This window comes from Sorex fumeus, unplaced genomic scaffold (assembly GCF_029834395.1).
Source record: "Sorex fumeus unplaced genomic scaffold, SorFum_2.1 ptg000183l, whole genome shotgun sequence".
In the NCBI taxonomy this organism is placed as follows: domain Eukaryota; kingdom Metazoa; phylum Chordata; class Mammalia; order Eulipotyphla; family Soricidae; genus Sorex; species Sorex fumeus.
The window spans coordinates 8,482,776-8,493,299 of NW_026606240.1; positions in this window are offsets into that span (position 1 = coordinate 8,482,776).

Consider the following 10,524-nt stretch of genomic DNA (forward strand, 5'->3'; position numbering starts at 1 on the left):
TTTCTAGAATAATGCTGTTGTAACAGATCTGGCTCCCTGTGAGGGACTCCTGGGATCATTATCAGAAATGGGGAAACAATGAACTTTCCCGACCCTATGTGGTGTCTGGCCCTTTAAGACTCTGACCAGAAGTGTTGGTGAGGTCACAGAGCCCCGCCTTTCCCTGGGGTCTTTGTGGGCGGAGCAATCTCCACCCTGTTTGTTGCCTCGTGAGGAGCGGGGGTGGGGCGGGAAGGGGGCGGCCAGGGCGCAGGGGCTTCGGATAGGGCCAGTTTCCTCGCTGGCCTTGGACTGAGAGTGAGTGGTCGATCTGGGAGCAGCCCTGAGCCTCCGCCGTCTCCCCACCGCGGGACGCCCCCAGCGCCCGCCTTTTGGAGAGGTTTGTCTGTCTACTCATTTCTATTGTAGCGCATCGCATAGAGGGGAGGGAGTTTTTTATTTCGGAGGCGCGTGAGGAGGGGGCGTAGGTCCCAGGCAGGTGGGCTGCCAAGTAAGGTGGAAGGTTGGAGAGAGAAAGTCGTTCGGTCGGAAAGTGTCAGGAACAACGGAAATCAGGACCACCAGAAGAGCAAGAGTTTCCTTCTCAGGTTTGTTTCACATTGTGCGTCCTGGTGGCCCTGGCCAGGGCGGCCCCATGGGGTCGGGGGCACGAGACCCTCGCCCTCCCCCCCAACCCATCGCTCTGGCCCCCAACCGGAGAGGAACGTGCTGGAGCCCGAGGGAGCCCCAGCTTGCCCGCAAGTCTCATGGCCCTTGCGGGACCACCACAGCTTTGGCTCTGCGCCAGGGACCCTCGAAGCCCGGGGGCCTCACCAGGGGTGGGGCGTGGGGACATCTCGAGAATGGCCCCCAGCTGCCTACCCACATCCCCCACGTTCCAGGCCGACTTTCGTGTCTAGGCGGGTTGAAAAGGAGTCAGAGATAAGGGGTTTCCCTCGGCAAGGGAACCCGGGGGGCTCATTCTTTGGCCTTTGGTGCGAGAGGGCTGGGGCCTCACCTGGCGTGTTCAGGGGGGTCTCCTGAACCTTCCCTCAGGAATCGGCCCTGGCAGTGTTCGGTGTACCTCGTACCCTGGTGAGCAGCGTGAAGGCGCAGCAGCAGCACCCCGCTGCCTGGTGGGGGGACGAAGGCGCTGGGTGCATTTCTCCTGTGCTTGGGGCTCAAGAACATTGGGCCCAGCGTTTGCTTGTCACTTGTTGCTGGTTCAGTCATGAGGCTCGAAGGGCTTTTTCTTTTCATTTCTTTTTTCCCCTTTGTATTTTGTTTGCTTTTAGGTCCACGCACTGTGATGCTCATGGGGTTATTTCTGGCTCTGCACTCTGACCGCTCTGGGTGCTGTCCAGGGGACCCTATGAGATCAGGATCACGATCACGACCATCCTGTAGTTCGTCGATTGCCTCGAGCAGGCCCCTTCGTCCTAGCCCTGAGATGTTCTTAAAAATTGATTAAAGGATCTTTCAGGGTTAGGAGAATGAGACCCATCTTATGAGATGCTGGGGAATAAATCCAGGTTGTCCGCCTGCAAGTCGGACGCATCTGGCGCCATTTCTCCTACCCCAGTGTGCTGAGTTTGAAGAGGAGTCAGGGCTGAGGGCTGGCAGGAGGGGGGATGGGGGAGCATCAGGGCTGGGCCAGAGAGCGTCCTTCAAACAAAAGTGCAGTCTTAGCAGGAAGTAGCCGAGGCACTTCGAGGCTGTGTCCCAAGGCCTCATGCTGCATTCTAGGATCACCACTGGCCACCGCACCTTTATTTGTTTTATTGAATTATGTAGTTTGTGGGTACAGCTGGCAGTGTTGATGAGTTACTCCTCCTGCCTCTTCACTCAGGCCCCCAGGAAAACTCCTGGCCCTGACGCCTGTGTTTCCAGCCTGGCTGCACAACCTGTGGTATGGCGGTGCCTGCAAAATAGCTTTTGCCTTTTACAGTAAGTAGTGAATGAGTGAACCTACAACAAAGCTAGTTGGGGCCTGACTGCTAGTACGGTGGGGACTTTCTTAATGTGCACTCGGCCGACCTGGTTCAGTCACGTGTCCCAAACGTCACCGAGTCTGGTCAGAAAGCAAAACCTGACCATCTTGTGTGCATTGCCATGGAACTCGCACCCATGGTCAAATCAGATCTTCTGTTTGCTCTGGGCCTGTTTGGATTGTGAGAACCATCGCGATGTTGTCCTGCCCTGAGAACACACTGCCTCATTCATTTCTTTCCACAAATTCTTAGTCTTCTGTTGCGTTTCATTGCATAACTGAAACTGCAGATTCAGGTTTTGACATTGCAGCAATTTGATTTGAGAGTGGAGTCACTGGGTATGAGTCAGCTGGTAAAATTTACACATTGGGGACAGATATTATGCTGGAGGGGATCAAGGATGTGATTTTGATGGTGGATGACAGGGCACTGCAGAGAAGAAATCTAGAGCCTAATGCTTGGCGTAGAGGCCCTTGCTTCGCTTCCCTGGGTGGTGAAATCACTGCTCAAAACCGAAAGAAATTTCTACTTTTTCCTTTGAACAAAATGTTTATTTCTATTTCTTCCATTTGATCGAAACTGGTAATCGCTTCAAAACAACTAGTTTGGGGTTTGGGGGGGGTGGAGCGATAGTTCACTTGGTGTAGACTTGGTTTTTACGCGACCGGCCCGGGTTTTATTCCTGGCGTCCCTTTTGGTCCCCTGAGGACCACCATGAGTAATTCCTAAGTGCAGAGACAGGAGTAACCCCTGTGCTTCACAAGGTGTGACCCAAAAAGCCAAAACTGAAAAAGAAAACCAGTTTGAGGGCACTAGTGTCAGCACACTGAGAAGGAGAAAGGTTTGCATCCATTTGCTCCCCTACAGACCCTCCAGGAGTGATCCCTGAGCACTGCTTGGTGTGTCTCTAAAGAAGACAAACTTCAAAATAAAAGGACCAAAAAAAGGATCGATCCTGAGAGCCATCCATTTTGGTGAGAAGTTTTCAATGGCCCCCGTGGCTCGTCGTGTCTGCAGGGATGCAGGGTTGCCTTCACTCCATGCATCAGGCGCTCCACACTGAGCTCCACGCTGAGCTTGAACTGAACCCTGACTGGAATCTATTTTATTTTCTCTTGGAATGGTGTGTCAGCTTTCTGCTGTCACTGTCGCTGTCCTCCCATGGTTCATCGATTTGCTCGAGCGGGCCCAGTAAGGTCCCCCGTTGGAGACTTGGTTGTTATTGTGTGTGGCATGTCGAATACATCACGGGGAGCTTGCCAGGCTTTGCCGTGCGGGCGAGATACTCTCGGGAGCTTGCCGGGCTCTCCGAGAGGGGCGGAAGAATCGAACTCAGGTCGGCCATGTTGGCTGCGTGCAAGGCAAACGCCCTACCGCTGTGCTCTCTCTCTCTCTACCGCCTTCTGCAAAGGGAGTTATTTCCACGTGTGTCTGTTTGAGTTAAAAAAAACACTGAACATATGGGGCTTTTGTAGTGCATTATTAACGAGGGACAAGGTCAGTGGCTCAGGCCTCCGTTAGTCTCGTGGATAAAGTAAAAAGTGGCGGCCCCTCGTAGAAGGGGTACTCTGAGGGCCAATTTTGTGGCAGGACACAAGCATCCTCCCGTTAGCATCCCAGAACTCTCAGTCTCCACGTTGTTAGTAACGGGACCATTCGTACCTGGGAGGTGCTTTCGTGCTTGCTCTCTCACTGGGTTCCTGACATCCAGGCAGTTCCTGGGGTGCAGTAGAGGCTTCAGAGTGATGCGGAGCTTAGGGCGGTGCAGTGGGGTCTGTACACAGTACAGGGGTTGTGGGATTGAGTGTGTCCTTGTTGCATTTTGGCATGGGGCTGAGCACTGGGGCTACAGGCCTTGGGGTTGCGGAACCCACCAAGGGCTAGGGGCTTGAGTGGCCAACACTCTCAACATGGGACTTGCCGGTACAAATCCTGAAGCCTTTAGCCTTGACGTAGATGCTATAGAATCTGCAGATTCATGTTCAGGGTCGGGGCTGCAGCCCCCTAAAGGCAAGAGACTCTGTTGCAGACCGTCCTATTCATTGGCGGTTGTGATGGGGCGGGGCCTTTTTGGAAGTGTGGTTCACGCAGGTGGGCAGTTTCGGCCAATGGAATTTTAATTTGGGGGTTTGTTTTAGTTTTTTATGTTTTTTGGGGGAATGTTAGAGAGGACCCACCCTACGATGTTCACGCCTGGCTCAGTGCTCAGGAATCATTCCTGGTGGTGCTCTGGGATCTGGGATGCTTAGGCTTGATTTGGGTGAGGAGGGTAAGCATCTTATCTGCTTTACTGTCGGTCTTATCCCAACATTGATGTTTTTTTCCAGATGAGGAATTTAGACTCATGTTCAGTTACGAAAAATCCTCTATGCTTCATCTCTCCCTGACTGGGCGATTTCAGGATACTTGCTCTTGGGGTGAGTACAGCAGGTCAAGGGTTTAATTTTTCTTTTTTTTTTTGAAGGAATATGTTCTTATTGTGACGGCGGGGGGGGGGGGGGGCGGAGGAGCTTTGCTCAGGGGTCACTCCTGGCTTGCTGGGAAGAAATTTACGTTGAAAGGTCCAGAGGTATCATACAGCAAGTAGGTTGATTGCCTTGCATGCAGCTAACAGAGATTTGACCAGCAGCATCCCAGTAAACCTTAAATATTCCAGGATAGATCCCTGAATGCAGAACTAGGAGTTCTCCTGACACTGTTGGTTTTGGCTCAGACACACACACACAAACACACACACGAAATATCTGACAGCAGAGAAAGAAGTATGCTGAGTCTGTTGCATGCATGGGAAACGTCTCTTTTGTTTCACCAGCCACCCTGTGGTCGCTCTGACTGCCCTAAACCGCTGTGGTCTCTGCATTGTGAGTGGTGGGGTCACTCGATGATAGTGTACAGGAATGGCGGCCCCTCACCCGGGACACACCGAGTGCTCCTGACGAAAGCTGTGTCTTACTTATTAATTGATTTTTAGGAAACAGTCACTGTCACTGTCCTCCCATTGTTATTGATTTGCTTGAGCGGGCCCAGTAACATCTCCATTGTGACACTTGTTACTGTGTTTGGCATATGAAATATGTCACTGGTAACTTGCCGGGCTTTGATTTTCAGGTGAGATACTCTTAGTAGCTTACTGGGTTCTCTAAGCATCGTGTAGGAATCGAACCTGGGTTGGCTGCATACAAGTCAAATGTCCTACCCGCTGTGCTATTGATCAGAGGAGATTTTTCTGAAGATAGCTTTTTTTTTGTGTAAGGAGGACAGTGGCCTTGCATGTAGCCAACCTTGGTTCGAACGTCATGACCACATAGGATACTGGGAGCACGGCCAGATGTGATCACCGCAGAACTTGAAAAGGAAACCCCAAGTGGTCAGAAAAGCATGGAGTTAGGGAAGAAAATGAGCTTGAAGAGGAAAGGTGTGCTGAGAAAGTTTCTGAAACAATGGAACAAACGAGAAAGTAATTTCTTTTAAAATTATTGTTATTTCTTAGCAAGAAGGAATTAAGGAAATAGTGAGCTCAAATTTGAATTCTCGACCGTGTGTTAAATGAGAGTTAGTGAATACGCTCTGTAAATTATTCTTTTAATGATGAAAATACTGGGCTATTAATGTCAGTGACTTCAATGGGCATAAGAAAATTTTAGCTTGAATGTTCCAACTTAGCTTCTCAAAGACCTGGTTACTATTTATAGACATAGTATAAGATGCCCCCCCCCCCCACCCCGACCCCTGTTTTCAGTCACAGTGCACACAGTGCAGGATTTTCCCATTTTGGCTGCTTAGAGGTGGAGGCAGGGGATCTTTTGGGGATTATCTCCAGAATAGCTTGTTGCTGGCCACCTTTCATTCCTTAGACTGAACCATTGGCTCCCTCAACTTGATCGATTTATTTCAGTTAATTCCGTTTTAGTTGTTTTATTTATTTTTTTAGTGGGGGATACACCTTGCTATACTTGGTTACACGTGATGGTGCTCAGGGAACCATATGGGATGCCAGTAGTCAAATCTGTTTTTTCTGCTTGCAAGACAAGCACTTCTCCCGCTGTACTATGTCTCCATCCCCATTGCACAGAAAAATTTTGATTTATTATTGTCTTTTTATATTGTCAATTTTGACTCACAGCACTCAGTGCTCTGTGCTAAGTTTAGCATCTGAGCTCAACATTGTTGCTGGCACTGCTTGGGTACCCTAACTGCTTTGGAGAACTGAATGTGTTTTAGCAGCTAGAAAGAAAAGCATCTTATGTACTGTCTCTGCTTACCCTATTTAATTTTTCTACAGAAAAAAATATTTTTTTATCTGCCAAGTTTCTTAGCAGAGCCCTACCCATTGACCATCTCTCCCAGACAAGGTGCAGGTACACCTAGTAGGGCGCTTGCCTTGCACGTAGTTTGCCTGATTTCAATCCCCATCATTTCATAGGGTCCAATGAACACAGCCAGGTGTGGCGCAAAGCCCCCCACAGAAAAAAGTCTCACTCCAGAATTTGTCATGACAGTGGAGCATTCTTTGAACATCTTTTTGGGCTTTGTGAATATCACTCCTGTCTGTTCTCTTTTTGTTTTTTGCTTCTTTTTGATTTTTTTGATTAGACCCAGCGATGCACAGGGGTTACTCCTGACTCTGTACTCACAAATTAGTCCTGTTGGTGCTCGGTGACCATATGGGATACTGGGAATTGAACCCGGATTGTCCACTTGTAAGGCAAACACTACCTGCTGTGCTATCACTCCAGCTCCCTTTTGGCTACAAACTTGACGATGGTCAGGGACTCTGCCCCTCTGTCCAGATGTCCTTGAGATTCCATGTACCCCACCTTAAACCACATGATACACCATTTGAGCTCCTCTTTCTGGGTCTATCTCACCATAAGTGGAGCAGATGAGGTGGGATTTGGGGCCACATCTGACAGTGCCAAGAGGGCTGCAGCCTGCTCTCTGTTCATAGTACTGGTGGACATTGGGTACCAGGAAAGGCCCCCCTGGGCTTTCAGCTGGCTGACAATCCACCCCAGCCTGGTGTGCTTTCTCCTGCCCTCAGTTGATATGTTCATTGTAAGTTCTTGGTTGTGAACATTCTGGAATATTTTAACTATTAAGCCCGAAGCTATCGGTTTCCAAGCAGCAAGATAGAAAGAGACATGAACTTGATAATGCGAAGGCAGTAGGAGTTGTAATCCAGTATACTGGAGCCAACTATCTTGGCCTCTTGATAGGGACACCGACGTCAGGTAGCAGTTTATATAGGGTTTGATTACATAAGCAGTGCATTTTGTATAGTTTCAGAAAAAACTTAGCTAGTCAGTTGTATTGGGATGTGTCTAGGCTAACAGTGGTGAGGCAGTAGTTAAAAATTTGTTTTCCATAATCATTCATGGATACATAAGCTCTTTCTTTTAGGGTTAATAAAAGACAATTTCTGGGACATTTTGACTAGGGCCATAATGATTGATTGAGCCCACTGGCAGCGCACAGGAACTTTCCCAGGTGGGTTCACGTTGGCTAGTTGCACATTGTTCCATTTCTGGGAAGCCGAGACTGTTTCAATTCCAGGAACTTGGGGCCTCACTGATTTTGCTGAGTTCTGCCGCCATAACAGGTGTCAGTTTTCCCCTTCCACAGCAAAACACTGACTGCAGGGAAGTAGTTGGAGGTTCTGAGAAAAATTACAGACTTTTCACCATTGAGATTTCTTTTAGGCCAAGTGTAATATTTCTTCTCCTTTTCTTTACACAAAATCACATACCAAGGGCGTAAAATCATATAGTCTGTTAAAGCCTTGCTTGTGAGCTCTGAGTCCTGCCTGGTGTGGCCCCCAAGCAAAGACAAAGTAAAGAACTGACTCTCGAGAATATACTGCTGGATTCCTAACCTTTGCTGTAGCCACGTAACTGCCTCTTTGCTTTTATTTGTGTGTAGGAAGGGTAGGGGATTTGGGATTTCTGCCAGACCCAGCGGTGTACCTGCCCCTTGGTTCTGTGATGCAGAATAGGTTATGTGGATTGTGCTGCATTTATATTTTGTTTTTATTTTTTCTTGGTTTTGGGTCTCTGCCTGGCCTTACTTGTACTGTTGCTCTGGCCTCCTTTTAGGTGGTTCTTTTTTTCCTTTGTGTTTTGTTTTTCGGGCGCCACCTCTGGTGGTGCTTAGGGCTGACATCCTGACTCTGTCTGTGCTCAGAGTCTCTCCTTTGGGAACCAAGGGTAGTGTTGGGAGTCAAGTTCAGGTCAGCTGGGTGGGTGCAAGCAGCACTTTCCCCACTGCCCAGTCCTGCCCGTGGAGTGGGGGTGCTGTTGGTGAAGGAGGGAGTGGGCATGGGAAAGCCTTTGTGAGGGCAGCTCAGCCCAAGTGTCTCCGTCACGGGTGTTTCCACATTCAGGGCTCATGCTGGCATCCGGGTGTCACTTGGAGGCTGGTTTTTTATTGCAGTAAGAAGAAATGGGAACTGCCCCCTGGAAAAAAATGCCTGTTGTCAATAAGAGCTACCTGTGGGTTTTGGCATCTTTGGATTTGGGAGATTTCTTGGGGCTCAGAACCTTAAAAATTGATAGACCTGGGCTGACTTCTCTGAGAATTGTTGGACCGTCTGGTCGGTACACAGAGCAGCCCAGGCCTGTGGTGTTACTAGAACTAAGGTGTGTTTTCCTGGTACCCAGACAATCATTTAGACAGATGGACACGTTTCCAGATTCACTCTGGTAATGAAAATCCAGTCCTATGTACAAGAGTACAGGATGTTTGGAGGCCCTGTGATAATTTGCATTACATTTGTCCCCATTTTTTAGCATTTTTTTCACAGATCCCCCAACACATCAAGTGGTTCTCTGCAGGAGGTGGGAGGTGGCTATTCCCAGTGCCCAAGCCTTGCAGCTTGAAACTGGCCCCAGATGTGCCAGGGGCTACCGTGGTTCCCCCTTCGGTGCTCAGGCATCCGTGCAGTGATGGTGTTGAGGGTCATACTCAGGCCTTCCGCGTGTTCAGCAACTGCTCTATCACTTAAGGTACCTCGTCGGCCCCTGTTAGCATCTTTTTCAACATATTATTTTGAAAACACGACAGATTTTCAGGAAAGTTGCAAGGATTTGAGGGGGAAATATTCTCTTCCCCCCCCCCCCCCTCCTTTTGGTCTTGGGGCCACACCGGATAGTGCTCAGAGTCCTCACTCTGGGCTCAAGAGTGACCCCTGGTGGTCCTCGGAGGACCATATTCAGTCAGGTGATTGATTGATTTTGCTCTTTGGGTCACACCTGATGATGCACAGGGGGTACTCCTGGCTCTGCACTCAGAAATGACTCCTGGCGGTGCTCAGGGGACCACCTGGGATGCTGGGTATCGAACTCGGGTGGGCCACGTGCAAGGCAAACGCCCTACCCGCTTTGCTGTCGCCCCAGCCCCTGCGGTCAGGTGATTTCAGTCGGGCTGGGATGGATGCAGGTTAACTCCTCCACTGCCTCTCCAGTCCCCTTTGCTTTCTCTCATCCCACACTTGCTTGATCATGGTCAGTCTGTGAGTATTTTTTGCTTTCTCCTTCAGTTATTTCAGAGCCGATGTGGTGAGTCAGGTCCTTTTAGACCGGAGTGTTTCAGATCAGATCAGATCAGAGTGTTTCCTGAGAGTAAGGATTCCGGTTCGTATTCATGGTACAGCTTCTTACGTTGTTGCAGTAGTTGAATCTGCAATTCATCTTCAAGGTTGCTTGCGGTCTTGGTAATTCTCTTTCTGTTTCTCTTGTGGGTTTGGAGTAAGGATGCATACAGTGCTTCTTGAGTCCTGCAGTGCTGGGCATTCCCTGGGGTACCCTGATAGTGGGGTCGAAGGGGCCTTTTTGGCTGCCCCTGTTGTGTGGGGGTCATGCAGTTGCAGGGATTGAGCTGAGTTGACCATAAGCAAGGCAGACTCTTTGACCCCATTAACATCTTTTCTCTGGCCATGAGTGCTGTCTCTGGCCTCAGAATAAAAAAGTACGTCTAGGGGGCCTCCCTTGCAGTGTTTTTGCTGTTGGTTTTGGTTCGTATTTTTCCTTTTTAGGCCCCACCATGGCTTGGGGGGGGAATCCAATGGGGTGCCAGGGGTTGAATTGGGGTCAGCACGTGCAAGGCAAGTGTTGTACCGCTGGCCTGGTGCCTTCCTCTTGTGGGGCTTTAGTTAGTGCCTAGGGCTCTGACGGTTTGATGCTCAGGTTGGTGGGATGGTTCTCCTTGGTCCAGCAGTTCCGGGGCCTTCCGTCCTCGATTGCATTCTACCCTCTCGGCTCTCTCTGGGACTAACTGTGTTTAGTCCTGTTGAAGGATCTTTCCTGACAAATGGGCAATTCTCTTGCAAACTTTCAGTTGGTAAAAGGCAGAATCCTTTCTCAGTGTCCTCACAGGCATTTCACAGACTGTTCAGGAGAACACAGGCCAGTTATTCACAGGAGCCTGTGGATCACGGCCTCTCGGGGTTCTTTGTGACTCGTGCACAGCAGATGGACAAATCAAGAGCCCCTCAACTGTGGCTGGGAGTATCCTCTCTGGGGGAAAGGGGGGTGCACGGGGAGTACCACCTGCTCTGCTG